This window comes from Triplophysa dalaica, chromosome 17, assembly GCF_015846415.1.
Source record: "Triplophysa dalaica isolate WHDGS20190420 chromosome 17, ASM1584641v1, whole genome shotgun sequence".
Taxonomy (NCBI): Eukaryota; Metazoa; Chordata; class Actinopteri; order Cypriniformes; family Nemacheilidae; genus Triplophysa; species Triplophysa dalaica.
Genome location: NC_079558.1, coordinates 9736454 through 9753159, shown reverse-complemented (window position 1 = coordinate 9753159; position 16706 = coordinate 9736454). Strand labels below are relative to the sequence as shown.

Below are 16706 nucleotides of genomic sequence, written 5' to 3'. Positions count from 1 at the left end.
ACACTGTAAAAAAATATTTAAAACAATATATAAAATATATACAAAACATTATAATTACAATTACGTTTACAGTATTCTAAAACAAACTTGTAAATGTGTGGTTTATTTTTGAAGTTTACCACATTTAAAAAATATGACAGCATTTCTCTCTGAAGAACAGAATCCAAAACCTGACAAATACTTTTGATCAGCCTAACTGGTCTATTTAACGGCGAAGACTTATGATTACTGTCCTCTTTCAAAAAACAGATTTTACTTTAACTTGTAAGACTTTACCAAGAAAAGCCCTGAGAGACGTTGTGTCCTGATTACGCAACCTGTTCATGTGAACCACTCATTTACACTCAAAAAAAGATTTTTACTGCTTGTTTAATTTACTTAACATGCTTAAGTTAAATCAACACAACACACGATTTTTAAGATTTCATAATTGAATCCATTCATGTTGAGACAAGATAAAGGAGTTCTGTTGACATAAAATTGTTATAATTGGGCAGAGGACTTCTATTTCCAAGCATGCTTTGCGTATAACTGCATTTTGAGAGTTATTTTCTTAAATAAGTGTTATTTCATGCATTTTTCATTACAAAGAAACACTTGTTAGTGTTTAATGTTCATTTATCTTTAAAGTTTTGAAGAGTTTGTTATATTTTTGAGTTTTGTGCTTACCATTGTTCAGAAATTCGTTGCCTTAGGTCGTGGGCGGTTACATATATACATTTCTATATCGGAGTTCTAACTCATCTGCTTATTAAAGTTAAGTGATATAATGTCTAATTAATTTTACAAATTAATTTTTTTTTTAACATATCATTTTATTATAGTGTAGGTAAGACACAAATTAATGTCATCAAGACTACTAAAAAAATTAAGTTCATACAACAAGATTATAATGAATCGTTTCAAACAAATTAGATTTTGTTAGAGAAATGTAATTCAATTTCGTGGAACAGTTTTCCTTAATTCAATTAATTTCATTCAACAACTTTTTTTTGAGTGTAGCTTTTAAGTCCTGTTCTTCTGTGTGCCAGCCCAGTCCTTTTCTTGTGTTTCAAGACCTAACTGTCATGCTTTCCATCTCCCGGCTCTTTCATTTGCCCACTCAGCTGTCATATCCAGGCCTCAGGCTGCAGGATCTCTGTCTACAGCACTGGTCCTCAGCCCATCATATGTGGCTCCACAGGCCTTTGTTGATAAATGACATCTCTGCTAGTTATGGATAAGTTTAACAAGCTCCTCTAAGCCCACACAATGCCCTTTCTGAGATAAACGAGTGACCTCAACGCAGCAGATGCTCAGCTGGACGTAAGCACTCGGAACACCAAACTGATGTTTGTTTATATCCATCCAATTATCAATACATATAATGAGTCTATTAGCTACAGAAAACATGCTGTGCTGATTATGTGATGCAATGCACCAAGAATTATTAGACCGATCTAAAGATTCAGGAACTCAAATGAGTATGAAATGTAATACGGTTTCTACATGTTATTGGATGCCACCCACACAAACGTGCTCTAATGACAGATCCACTCATAACCAGAAAAACTGAAAATATCTCGATCCGGACCTCCCTAACGCTGCTTGACCCATTGTGCCAAGGAATGATGCATTGTTCATGCTCACGGCTAACGTGTCTAATCAGTAAACTGAGCAAGTGTGGGCTTGCCCGGACACGAGGTGCGGCTTGTGTCTCAGGTTATTCTGTGCTGCTTCAGCTTTATGAAAGGCATGAGGTTGTCAGAGATATCAGAGCGTTTCAGTTTTTGGGGGGAGGCGGTCAAGTTAAATTAGGGTCACATGACTGCACACAGATGATGAAGAACGTTCTTTGGCTGTGAAGAATGTCACAATTTACGTAACTGTGGTTCATGGACCAAAGCGTTCCTGTTTTTTTCAGCAAGCTAGAATGATGTTGCTAAATGAAGATCTGAAAGCATGCTGTCTGCAATGCATGCAAACAAGTGTGCGGTGAGCCTGCTGATTTACATTTAAATTAAGAACATTAATCTCATAAACACTTTCAAGTACTTAATTAAAGCTCATCTGCTGCAATAATAAAAGATGTAAGACTGGAGCATGAATTGTTGAGGAGATTTAGGGTGATCAGTTCTCTTGGCTTATTTTTGACTAAACCCTGCCTATGCATAAGTTTTCTATTTTCAAAAAGGGTAATAAACGTGTATTATAGATGTAACAAAAATGACACCATTTTTGAAAGATACTTTGGAGGATTTCTGTGTATTCAAATGTGCAAACCACAAGCAGCAATGATACCCATAAATGGAGAGTGGTGCCTTTTCATAAAACAAAATAGTAGATGTGACCCTGGATAACAAAACCAGTCTTATGGGTAGATTTTTCGAAATTGAGATTTTTACATAATCTGAAAGTTGAATAAATAAGATTTGTGTTTAGTTGTTAGAAAAGGACAATATCTGGCTGAGATACAGCCGTTTAAAACTCAGGAATCATAAGTATTCTCAAAATATTGAGAAAATGGCCTTTGAAGTTGTTAATCAGGGGCACAGTAGCAGGCCACTCATTCACAAAAATTAAGTTTTTATATATTTAAGGTAGGAATTGTACAAAATATCTTCATGGAACATGATCTTTACTTAATATCCTAATGATTTTTGGAATAAAAGAAAAATCGATAATTTCGGCCCATACAATGTAATTTTGTCTTTTACTAAAAATGTTCCCATGCTACTTAAGACTGGTTTTGTGATCTAGGGTCACATGTATATATCAATTTTCATCTGCCCATTTATGGGGAATATGGAGCGTTATGGATGTAACAATTCTGACAGTGGCACTATGCAAAATCATGCATTAAAAATAATAAAATGCTTATTAAAATTGCATCACATGGGTACTTAAACCATGACATGTTGACATCTGTGCTATCGGTATGGTGAGAACCTTAAGGTTAAGGTTAAAAAACTAACCCTCTCTCTTTCTCTCAACAGGTAGTGGTCTAGCTTTTGTTGAAACCAGTTAGTTTGTATTGGCACCTAATGTATTATGGCTCCTGTATGACATATCGCTTATTGCTCCATAAACTCTTTGTAAGTCACTTTGGATAAAAGCGTCTGCTAAATAACTAAATATAAATGTAAATGTAGTAAAATCTTTATTTTTCATGGTAGTGTTGACATTTGCATGGAATCGCCCATATATTTAGTCTTGATTTGCTTTACATTTTTAAAACTGAATCTAAGCATACCAAACCTAAAGGCACAAAGATAAAGTCACAACCTGATTACTCAGATTTTATGACATTTCTTTGAACATAAAGGGGGAGTCAAAACATCACCAGGGATTTTGCCTATCTGTTGCACACACAAAGAATTAAAACACTTTTTTATGTTTTTCAAACATTTTGTTTTTAAGAGTTGCATCTTGTTATCACTTCCTGTTTTTTGGTTTGTCTAGATGTCTTTGTTTTAAAGCTTTTCGGGTTCGGATGGCAGCATTCACCCTTCTTTACTCTAATTGTTGGTTTCACTGTTTCACAATTGTGGCTATTTGTTTGACCTTTCTTTTTTGTTCTATGCACTTGAGAACCGATTGGTTCTTCCTTTCTCTTTTTGAGCAGATATACAATTTTATTTTGGAGAACCACACTTATAGAGTAATCGCATTTCTGTTCAGTTCTATAGCTTCTCTGTCTGTATTAATCTTCAAATAGACATAACAGAGCAGAACACCACTTCCTGGATTACTACTTTGATAACAAACTTGTCAGGCTAACCAGACATTTCATTTGTGATAATCAGTCATCTAACGTGAACTACGTGTTCTGTTCTATCCTTTCAATGACCGTCCATTGCAAGGTTGTGGGCTTGATGTCGGCATGACATCTCCCGGGCGAGTTTAGACTTGTCCGAGAAGGCCTCCCAAGGACCAGGCACGTGGTTTCGTTTAACTGTAACAGTACTCACCCAATTACAGCCGGGCACACCGACTAGCCTGCCAGCCAAATTATAGCTTTGCTGACTGTTCCTGGAGAGGCTCCTTAAACAGGATAATCAAGTGTTGTGCTCAAACGCTGGCCCATCAAAACACAATGCAACTGAAAGTTCACAGCAAGATTATTCCGACAAACTGATAATTGGGCATGTCATGTCTCGGCCAACAAAGAGGAACTAGATCTTTGAAATCATGTATGTGCAACTTTTAACTTAAAACCATACACTGAGCCCCATTTGAAAACCAGCCCCAGTCTCCCCTACACTTTAACGGGTGTCCCGTCACGCAAACCAGAAAGTTTATCCGTGTCGATTTCTTTCAAGTGTAACGCATCCAAAAAGTGGCCTTTGAAAGCCCCAAACAACTCGAGCCGTCTCATAAAACTAACAGGCGTGCCATCCGCTGCACGACCGTATGGTAAATCAGGCATGCATTGTATCCCGCTTAAAGATGAGGCTCATCCGTCCAGTCCAGACTCTTAACAAGATCTTTACAATGCAGTGCGAGTCAGCCCAGTGAATGAACACAACGGTGGACGCCGCTCAGCCTTGGGAGGTAACTCAGCAGGCCTCCATTGTAATGCTAAAGCGGAATCAGGGAGCCAGGATACACATTTAAAGGAGAAGAGATTGGAACAGTCTACGAGTGATGGAATCACAACACAACAGACGGGCAGAAACTCCCCTACCATCAGACCTCACCCTGAGTGGGACAAGATGTTCTCAAGGATCTTTCATGACAGCGGCTTTTAACTGGAGCTTTTAATAAACTGTGTAGCAATTGCCCAAAGAGTTGCCCATAAAAAAGACCCCCTCCACACGAAAACCCGGCTACTGTCTCGATTTTTTTCTGTGAAAAACTAAATGAATAGATGCAAAACACAATGAGAGAGTTTCTAAAGAGTTTCTCTCTTATTTATCGTACAGTAATGCTATGGAGTCTATGCAGCTCAAATGCAAAAATAAATTGTTGGTTCTACTAAAAAAAAGAAGTAACCTGGTCAATGCAACTAAAAATATTTGCCAAGACAACGAGTTTGCATCAAATTCATCAAGTTCTACAAAACCGTTTTTACATGGTAATTACTACAAAATTATATTGTACGTTTATTTTTTTTAATTCCTCGTTGCAATGCAGCTGTACAGTAAATTCAATAATAGAACAGATATTAGAAGCAAAAATAAACAGGAAATTACAGAGTACATGGTAGTAACAAATATTTTTTAATAAGATGTACATTGACAATGGTAACACGTAATTATAGCTCTCAACTTTTACTCATACCTTTAACAGCACCACAAACATAACAAAAAGATTTTACCAGTTAAAGTGATTATTCACGCAAAACTGAAAATTCTGTCAAGAATTATGTTAACTGGCAACATTCACTTGCATTGCTTTCGTGTGCATACAATAATAGTTAATGTGTGCCGGCACTGTTCGGTTACCAAATATAATTTTTTCGTGTGTTCTGCCTAAAGAAGGTTATACATATGACAAGAGGGGGAATAAATGATGACAGTATTTTCATTTTGGGGTGAATTAATACATTTTAACTACTGGATTTCACAGGAATTTTGCAAATGGGTACTAACAGCACACACATTCAAATCCACTGTGAGAAATATGTGCCGTTGCACACTCGAGAAGCACATATTGTACTGTACCGCAGGACGGTCTGCCTTGTTTTGCTCAGGTCTCCAATTTGAACATTTCGGTCCATAGAGAGCAGTCTGGGAACTATCTGTCTGAAACTTCAATAAAGAGCCATTCCCAAACAACAAACCAGACTTAACATTCTGAACACACAGCTTTTCCAAGACCTGAATCTGGCCAAAAGGCCAAAGACTATTAGCTGATTACATATAAATGAGACACTCATGAAACAAGATTTCTATGAACAATAGTGTTTTGCATCAGGATGAACTTCGAAGACGGATTTTACAGTTTAATAGATTTTGATTGTATTTATTTTACATCTGTGTATTTGGCAAGTACAGAAGTTAGCAATGGCCACCCTGGCAGGATGAGGCTAATGGATGTGAATATTTGGCATCATTTTGTATACTTGACTTGAGCTTTTTTGCAAACCCCCAAGTTGTGCTGGACACTCTCTTATCTGGCATTAAGTCAAACTGGGTCATTATAGAAAACAGAGCTCTGTCCACTGAATTGAATAGAGAATCTACACAGCAAAGAATCACAAATGAACAGTTATATTGAGAGGGCTTTGTAAAAAATGGAACACAACCAGGAGCACAAAACATTCATGTCAGATAAACAAAAAGACATCTCAGCCAATAGCATCTATGGGACGTTCAGTAGCTCCAATGCATGTTCTTCTCGTGGATATTTTCAAGCATCTTTTGATGCAAACTCAGGACAACTGCTGGGGTGTTACCAGTCCAAAGACAGATCTTGGATGGTCTCTAAACCTCTTTCATTAAAGATATGGTGGTCTTGTGTTCTTCTCAATACTCTGTGTTCTTTCAGCCTGGCTCATGGGATGTCTTGCATGGCATTGCAGCTGGTTTTTGGCTTATAAGAAACAAAAGTGGGCATTGGAGCTGGTGGCCATTCTGTTTTGGTGGATGGTGTTACGTGATAAGGGTGAGTTGTGTGTGGCTGTCCTGTGTGAAACCAGTGATAGGAAAGTGCATGACCCACAGGACCGTCACTCCTGTTCCCTTCATGTAATGAAAGCACGACTATCATTAGACTGGCCCTCAGCATGTCATTTTCTCTCCTTCTATCCCCTGTTCTCTAATTATGCATCTGTGCATCAAACCTGTAAACCCCAGAGAGCTATCTTTCAACCAGGAAGCAAATGTATTATATAACAGTGGTGTAGTCTAATTGTATGTATATTTACACTGCCGTTCAAATGTTTTAGAACATTTTATTTACATACTTATTTAATAAATATAATAGTCATTAAGTTAAATTAAGTTGTGATTAAAAAACGTAAACCTTCCTTTATTAAAAGCACTCGGAATAGTGACATCATGTACCCGCGAATTAAAGGGGTTGTAGTCAATTCCAGCCGTTCTCTGTAGTCCTTGAAATGTGAATTCTGTTAAAGACAATACCTCGCTTCGCATTAAATTTTGAGCTTTATCATTTTGCATGTATTATTTATGCTATAATAGCAATATTATACACTAACTAAAGTTTAAAAAATGTAATCGTGGGGAAAGGCCGCTTTAAACATTATTCCATCTGTGCTCTTGTAGGCTGCTGTTTTTTCATTATTCGATCAGTCATCAAATCAAGTCAGCCTTATAATAAAAAAACGTATTTTTGTACAATTATGTTTTTGACCACAAAACTAACATTCCTTAAAGTTGGCATTCAAGTAGAGATTGTCTACATTTTCAGAATAAAATGGTTTCTTAAATGTAGGGTCGGGACCTGATTTCATACATCAAGAACTGACTGTTGGCAATCGCTAAAGGCCGCAATCTTTTTCCAAACAGAAATGAACTAGTCGTTAGCCCCGCCATCACGCCATAACACGTGACAGGAAGTGAAGAGAGGTTGTTTAGAGGGGGAGGAGGTTAACCTTTCAAATTAAAGATTACGAGGTTACACGAATTAAAAAAACATAAACATAAATTGTGCATATCACCACAACTAAATGACACCTTTGATCACTAACCCTAAGAAGAGTGATGAGCGTTCATTTTATTGAGTAGATATTGACTGATACTTATAAGCATACCAGTTATCACATTCCTCCCGATGCTATTTTCATCCACATTTTATAAACAGACAACATATTTAATACTTAAGCCTACATTGAATTCAAGATTTACATTTCATCAGATGTGTATTCCCCAGGAATCAAACCCTTGAGCTTTACATCATTAGCTCTGTCAGTTAAACTGCAGGACTATATCATAACAAGCAAAATACAACCTGTCATTGTTTAATGTCAAAACTTTATGTGAGTCTTTACGTTCCCCTCGAATGACTTCCGGTAACATTTTTGTTTCTTGTCCGTGTGGTGTGTTGTCAAACAACTTGTATTTAATTATTAACAGTAGAGTACTTAACACTCGGGTACACACACATAACACTCTTCCTATATTTCCCTGCTTCAACTTCTACGTCTTTCTCCGTCGCTCGTTCTCGTCTCGGTCCCGCAGGCGAGCTATTATCCACCTCAGTCCTCATGGGCCCAATTACAAAGCTCTGAGTCGTCAGAAGTGTTCACTTCATACCTACTGTGCTTCTGAACTGACTGTACATTTGATTCTGTTAATGACTGTATGTAGTTTTGTATGTGGAAATGCGTCTGTAGGCCTATGTATTTATATCTGCCAGATTGTACTTGAAGTGAGTTAAACACATTCAGTCTTTCAACAGTTTGACTTTTCGTTGCGACGTCAACCCAAGACGTGAACAGAAAAGCTTGTACATTTAAAGTACAAATATTATGAAAAGTGCATTAAACAGCTTATACTGTATGTCTTCGTAAACTTGAATGTAGAAATTTCCTAGGAAATGCATGAAGTTGCTTTTTACTATAATATGCTTTGTATTTAAAGACACACAATGTGAGCAGTATATCAATCTGTTGTACAATTTATTTTTGGACAAGCAGCTCTTACAAAACAAAAATATTGAGAATACAGTGCAAAATTATGATGCTGTACAGTATATGAAATAAACAATAAACATTTTTACTTATAGTGGAACAAAGTGCTTAAACCAAATGAGGAATATCTCATGTGTTATTCAATATATTGTAGTAATATTATATAAAAACTATGTATTTTACTGGACAGAACAAAAGTATTGAATGATTTGTGACCAAGTTTCAAGTCTCAAAATATTGTGGGTTAATATTAATATTATTTATGGCATAATGAACATCAAAAAAGTTTGATTTCAACCACAAATTTTACTATGATTTCAATGTTTGATGCAACCTTACGTAGTCAATGTTTAAGATATGAATATTATAATGTCAATATTGTAATTTAACATCATTTTCTTTACATTATATATGATGATTTTATAATGTAGGAAAATGTTAATGCTAATTACATTAGTTGGGTTTTCACATGCTGTGATAAATATACTTTCAGTTCATTTCCTTTGCATAAGGCAAGCCAAGTAGCTATATAGAAGAGTATTGACCAGTAGGCATCCCTAAGTAAGCACAGGGAATATCTGAGCACAGCTCACACAGTGCACCTTCCATAGATTCCAATTGCTTCTTAGAATCCAGAGCACTTGTGTTCTTATGATGTGTGTTTGCAGTGTGTTAACCCAGTTCCCCTGAAAGCTGAAGCCACAGAGCGTGCATGTGTGTGTGCGGCTGGATCACAACCTGCCTGTAACAGGTGTGGTCCCTGTGGGTCCAATCAGTTTTAATGAAGCCCTGGTGGTAGTGTTTGCTCTACAGGAATAGGCTGATGTTTGCTCTACCTCTCTCTCAGGTATCAGCAAGTATATCTCCGCTGTACCACCTCTCTGATTCAGCTCTGAGAGCTAGCAATTTCATAATCTAATTTACGGAGCGTTTACACCATCAGCTGTGTGCTGCTCTCATCTGTGCTCAGTTCAGCAGGCCAACTGACATGATCATTGAATAAAGGATGAGTCATATTCTTAGTTTTAACAATTCACACAGACGTTGTTATTATCAGTTCTCTTTCTTTAACAAGGGAACATTTGTTTCAGAAAACCTTCTTGAGTGTTCTAAACAATGTTTTTACATTAATTTATTAATGTATAACATGAGTCTTTTCCCAAAGAGATCTTCTTAGCTTAAGAGCCATAGGGGCATAGAATGTACAAACGCTGTATGCCCTGAGAGCTTATATGTACTACTCTGTAAAACAGATTTTCATTTTCTACAAACATTTAATCGTTGTGTTAGTAGAACAAAGGTTATGGGTTCGATTCCCAAGGAACTCACATACTGATAAAAATTGCATACATTGTGATTTTACTTGCAAAATATCAGGCCATCGCCTGTGGTGGTCTAAAATGGACATCTGTTCATTATTTATATTACAAATTTGACAAATGAATACTAACACACACATAAAAAAGAGGGGAGGTCTTAAAAGACGCTTCAAGCTGGTACAGAAATGCTTCATAACAGAACTTAAAATAGATTATTTCATCTTTTATTCACCCTCATGCCATTCAAAACTTGTATCTGACTCATCCGTTGAACATGAAGGAAGATATTTTGAGAAATGTCTCAGTGGTTTTGTGTCCATACAATGAAAGTCAATGGGGGTCAACCTTGTTTGGCTACCAACTATAAATATCTTTTGTGTTCTGCAGAAGCAAGAAAGTCATACAGGTTCGTAATGACATAGAGTGAGTAAATAGAATTTGGTTTTTTTTGGGGTGAACTATCCTTTTAATTCGCTGGACTTATTTAAGGAGACACAATGCATTGTGGACAACCGTGTCAAGTTCAAACACATTTAAGCTTCTGGACACCTCATCCCGGCTCGGTGCCCGTTCACACAACGTGCAGGTCGGTCATCAATTATGAAGAAGTGAAGAGACACGTTCGATGGAGGTGTCGGAGACCAAGGATCACATTTCCCCGTGTGGAGTCATGCTTATGCAATCAGGCGCTATTTCTCTCACTGATTTAGTGTGAGTGCTAAAGCAAATGAGATTTGCGCGCGACCCACACACCCAGACAGTGTGGGAGGAGAGAGTTTGAACAGGGCCAGAGCCACAGATAGGTGATAGGAGATGAGCTCACTGCGGTACGTGATTAAGGAGAGGCAATGACATGCAGCTGGCTTTAATGAGAACGGGATAAGCTCAGTTTAAAAAGCTCTAAATGCGAGAGAGCACAAGGCAAGGCGAAGCTAATCATATACAATACAGATAAAAGACAGCCACTGGGGCGGAAACAAAGAGGAGATTAAATGTGAGGTGAGCTTGACTGTGCTAACGCACAAAGACATCCTGGAACAACTTTTATTTAAACATTCATTATACAAAAATTACAAGGAGAGATGAGCTGAAAATGGACATTCTGACATAATTTACATTGACGTTCTTTTTTTCACTGAATGCAACATTTAAGGGAATATACTGGCCGATATTAGGTAATGAAGGGGGCTCAGATAAAGTCACAAAAATGTAAAAATAAGGTCACGTTATTAACGTAATTATTATTAAAATGTTAGGTTATGTTTTTAGTTTTGGAGAGAGACTGCCTCTTTACATAGGCCTACTACTTTTATTGAACTATTTGAAAATATTAATCACATATATAAAAACGCTAAACCTTTGAGTTCTATAGGAGTAATTAAATTTCACATGGAGCACCTTGGCGGTGAATAAATTATGAATTTGAGTTGAATTTGAGAATAATGAGTTATTCAATACAAAAATGAAAATTCTGTTTCATTTCATCATTTACTCACCCTTGTGTCATTTCAAACCTGTATATTTTCTTTTTTCTGCTGAACACCAAAGAAGATATATTGAAGAATGTTTGTAACCGAACAACATTGGCCCTCACTGACTTCCATGGTATGGAGACAAAATCACTGAGACATTTCTCTAAATATCTTCTTTTGTGCTCCACAGAAGAGAGCAACTCTTTCTTCTGAAAACAAAATGAATAAATTTTTATTTTGGTTTAAATTATCCCTTTAACGGGACACATGTTTATGATTAAAACCCTGATTGATACCTAAATGATTCATGCATCTATATACCCAACTCCTTAAGACCCTGACTATGCTTCGTAGGATAACATTGCAGTTGTTTTTCTCTTTTTGCTGTCTGGCAATGGACAGAGTGTGTGGCCCGGCTCCAGGACACTGCCTCTGGTTCTGGGCGTCCCGACACTCTGCCCTCTGGCTGCTCTTTCTTGCTCAGCCACTGAGATCTAAGAAACCCCTGAGGAATGCTTTTCACCAGCCACCCTGCCAACCCGTCCTGTGCCTGCACCATACTTTATAGCAAACCACAAAGGACATGGAGAAGAAATGAAAGGAGCAGGCAGGAGTGACATTTAGGAGAAGTCTGTTGACTACTTCTGCATTCCAATCACGACTGTGGCTTGTACCCAGTGAGCCATATTTTCGCTGGGCTGCAGTTGTGAAATGCTCTTTTGGTTTAATGCGTGAATTTTCAGCACAGTTACAGCAAATCAGTATGATAAATAAACATGCCATTATGTCTTCATATAACATGGCATGCGCAGGAAGGTAAATCTAGATTTGACGTACTTGGGGGAGACGAGACAATAAAGGGGCCATTGAATGTTTGCGTGTACGGTGAATGGGCTCTTCACCCCCCTGAAGATTTCCCTAATAGCATCTCTATTTGTTCAGACATGGGTGAAAAGATCTCATCCCAAAGAGGCATAAATAGCGCAGCGTAGCACAGTTTATTGCGTGTGTATCTATTTGGGGGTTGGACACAAAGAAAATTAGCACATCAAGGAGAACAGAATAAAGCTTGCAATTGTAATAGAGATGTTGGTAACAAAACTGGCCCATTTGAGAGAAAATGATAAGTGAAAATTAAAGCTTGAATGCTTTGAAGTGAGTTTGGAACATATATTGTTATCATTGCATTTGGCTTTCATCCTTTCCATGCTTTTTCAGGTCATCGAACCCACAACCTTGGCATTGTTAGCACCATGTCTATTCTTAACAAACCATATTCAATTTCTAAAAGATATCTTCTACACTGTAACGAATTGCTGTAAAAACTACAGCGTTATTTTACAGAAGCTGACTGTATTTTAAATAATACAGAATATTGCTGTAAAGTGCAATGCATTCTGGGGTCACGTGACGGATTAACTCAATGTACAGAATATTGCTGTAAATTTCAAATCTACAATGGCGGGATGATCTTCAACAGTCGAGATTGGGGTAGTGCGCAAAATGAATGATTCACACCTGTGGTAAGTAACTTATTACGTATTTTTTTTCCATATTTGGTAACTATCATACTGGTAACTTTATATAGAGGTATCTAAATTCGCGGTTCATATTGCTAACCCCGGATTCAACCTCCATCCGCGGGGACCGAAGGAGTCTTGCGGGGTTTCAGCAGCGCCGTCGCGGTAAGATTTCAAACATTCTCCGTCGCTATAGCACCTGAGGACAGAAGTTGTTCATGTTATTTAGAGTTTTTGTTCACACCAGGAGCGAAGGCGGTATGTGACGAGCTACAGTTCATTGTTTTAGTTAGTTGACGGTTGTTTTTTAAATGTTGAACAACGCGCCCGCCGTAGACTCGGTAAAAGTTACATGCTTCGACAGTTGGGATACCACACTCGCTCGTGATTATTTTGTGGTGTAATTCAAATTTGCAAATGCAGTCATCCGTTAAATCGAGCGCCCAAATTAAAATGAGTCACCATAGCTTGAGGTAAGTCGATGTTCACGGAGGATAGCCCGGTAAAGTGATTAATGTACGTAACCATCTAGATATACAGTTTATGTATCGGAGGCCAGATGAGAGCTTGAGCAAAAGACGTTAGCGACACCCTCATTGTATAGCAGGCCTGTCTCCCAAATAGGACCGTTGGAGGGTGGGAGTGAGACCCGTTACAAAATACTAGTGTGACAATTTCTTGACCGTGACATCCCTAACGTTAGTTGGATTACATTTCTATATAAGTACGGTTTTAAGTGTAAGTTACTCTGTTTAATTTGCTTAGAGTTTGTTTGTAGAGTCACTTATACTAAAATGTAGTTAAAATGTAAAATGCTTAAAGATAATTGTATAGTCACTATTAACTATTACTATTGTCACATGTATAATTGTTTGTTTTAGGACACACTTTGCCATGCAGGCCACTGGATGCTGACTACTGAAGGTTAGGTTGTGTGTGACGGTGCTCAGCACAGCTTCATGTCTGGCCTTCCCACTCTGTTCATAGCATGTTACATATTCAGGCTTGAGTACCAGGATGGGGCAGCATGTACTTGGAGTCCAATGAAAGGTATTAATTGAACAACTTCCTTACCTGCTTTTTATAGATATGTTAATGTTATATACCTGTTAAGACCTTTAAAACAATATTTCTCAACGAGAGATGCAATTTTTTTGGGCAAATTATTTAGAAGTCTCCCCTATTTAACACTAGCAAGCTGATGATTTAATTCATGTGTTTTAATATAATATATTTTGTACATTTAATATATAACATTTAGTTTTTCCTGACTCTTTGTAGATATTAATCCAGAGAGTGGAACAAGCAGCGTCATCTAAAATGCCAGGATACAGAAGAAACAGGTTGCAGTGAACCCACATGTCGCCGCTCTTCTAAACACAATGATGAATATTCAGTGTAATCGATGAAAAGTAAGAAGCACACACACACACACACACACACACACACACGCACACACACGCACACACACATACACACACACACACACACACACACAGATCTCATCATTGAATTACATCATTTTATTATTCTCTGACTGTAGATGTTGTCCTCTGTTTTTCTCTGACTATAAATTGAATATCTAACATTATTCTCTTGTTTCGTTTCCATAGTTCCAGCTACTTGTTGTGCTCTGATGGATCAAGATGTGGACCGTTTTACAGACTCACTTGGGCCTTGTTTTGCAATGTTGTTTCATGATGGTAATGTTGGTTAACGTGTTGTTTAAACATTAATGTTTAAAGAGCCATGTTGGATACTATGAAGTTCTTACTGAATAAAATTATTTCATGTACAACAACGTACACAATTTGTCTGTAATGTATTTTTGTATCAATTAAAAAAAAATAAACACTGTATATCCAGTATGCAAAACATACTGGATATACAGTGATTTATGTATTTCTTCTAAATAAAGTAAATTAAAATCAAGCAATTTGCTGTAAAAAATACAGCATTATACTGTTGCTATTCAAAATTACAGGTTTTCCTGTATTCTGCAATTACAGTAAATGGCTGTAAATTAAATTACAGTACTGTGGCTGTACAATTTACAGTAACTGGCTGGCAACCCTGCTGCCAGTAGTTTACTGTAAATTTTACAGGATTTTTTTTACAGTGTAATTCTGATGCAACCGTATGAAACTTTTCTGCCATTCTGGCAGTGCTATGCTTGTTTTTATGATTTATCGTTTCCGTATGCTTGAAAGAGATACGGGATTACGTCGGCTAAATGTCGCAACAATACAATTAAACATGAACACATTGTAACTAACGCAGAATTATCTGAATACATCGTCTAATCTACTCTATAGTTGTGTAAGATAAGAGATTTTATTACCTTTGCCCTTTAACCTTCTACTATTGGTGACTGGTGGTCAATCCAGTGTGGAATGAAAGGGTTTGTTTGGTTAAGTAAAGCTTTAAATAAGATTAGGGAAAAAGACTTGCAGTCTTTTCTTAGGCTCTGTGAATTCTAAAACAGTCAAGCACGGTTCATTGGCGACTTCAGAGACTTGTGAAAAGGAGAATTTGACAGAAAAAGTCCTTATGAGATAATGGGAAGTAAAGGAATCCAAAATGCCAAATGTAAAGTGGGTTTTAGGTAATGTTTGCATCATAGACAAATGTAAACATTAGTTAATGCTCCATAAAACATTCAAAAAACTCCAAACAAAGTAATATTTAAAATAGGTACGAAACAATGCCATAGTACTTCACAGTGATGCCATAGAAACCAATTTTTGGTTCCCCAAATGTATACTCAAAGGTTTTTATAAGAAAGATTTCTTGCTCTTTAAATGGTCATTTTTTCCACTAAAAAAACTTTGTGAAACTAAAGTTCATCGGGTGTTAATGATTTCAAGCGGTTTAAAGTTTTTTAATTTGTTACAGACAATGTTTTTTTAGTGTCTTGTTCCACAGTGCAACTTCAATACATAAACAGAATAAAACAGAATATAATAAAATAATATAAATAGGAAGAAAATGTAAAATATAATATAATAAAATAAAAAAGTAGAATATAAATAAGTAGAAACATAGACTGTAAAATATAAAAGTTCAGATTTTAGGGCATTTCTATGAAGAACCTTTTATAGCGCCTTCATTTTTTACGTGTGTGTTAAAATTGATATTTCGGTTTATATTTCTTTCTAATATTCGATTAATATTTAATTAGCTTAATTAGCCTATGATTTTAAGGTTTGGGTTGAAGTAAGGTGTTGTTAGCCACCTCCAAAAATATGTACAACTTCTTTTGATATTGGGTTATAAATATATAAATGTACATACATATGCGGTCTGTATTGCATCTTCGTGCTGGGTGACACAGAAAAAAGTGGGACTGACACGAAAAAAGGGGAAATTCTTGTACAAGAATAAATACACTGTAAAACTTTGCTGTAATTTCGCAGCAGGTTTACCAGTCACTTACTGTAGATTTAATGTACAATTTAGTTTTAAGCAACAACTTAACTAGTTCATGTATGTTTCTTTAATAAAACAAGACTAAATATCTTGGGTCACTTTTCTTGTTATGTAAATGTATCGTAATTCAAGAAGGTTTCAATATTTTTTGCAAAAGACAAGAGAGAAATGCTTAGGGGAGAATGTCATTTTTTGCAGTGTTGCTGTGCTAATGCCTGTCACTTCAAAATTTCAATTTCAAAAGTCAAGTGTGTTTTCATTTTGATTAAAGTAATTGAAAACAGTACCAATTGGAAAGTATATTAAGTAGTAATTAAATCTACCATAAATAACTGGCAAACCTGCTGCAAAAACGACAGAAAAGTTAGATTCCAAATTTCATGGCAAT

General features: G+C 36.6%; 1 long non-coding RNA gene across 2 annotated transcripts; it reads left to right on the top strand.

The window, feature by feature from the left end:
* The first annotated feature begins 12659 nt into the window (after positions 1–12659).
* LOC130439194 (uncharacterized) lies at positions 12660–14840 on the top strand. 2 transcript variants are annotated; one of them, XR_008909416.1, is made up of 4 exons: positions 12660–13362; positions 13771–13939; positions 14171–14301; positions 14503–14840. It is a non-coding gene; the product is annotated as an uncharacterized LOC130439194 (long non-coding RNA). The 2 variants fall into 2 exon arrangements; XR_008909415.1 differs by having other exon boundaries at positions 12664–13939.
* The last annotated feature ends 1866 nt before the right edge of the window (positions 14841–16706 follow it).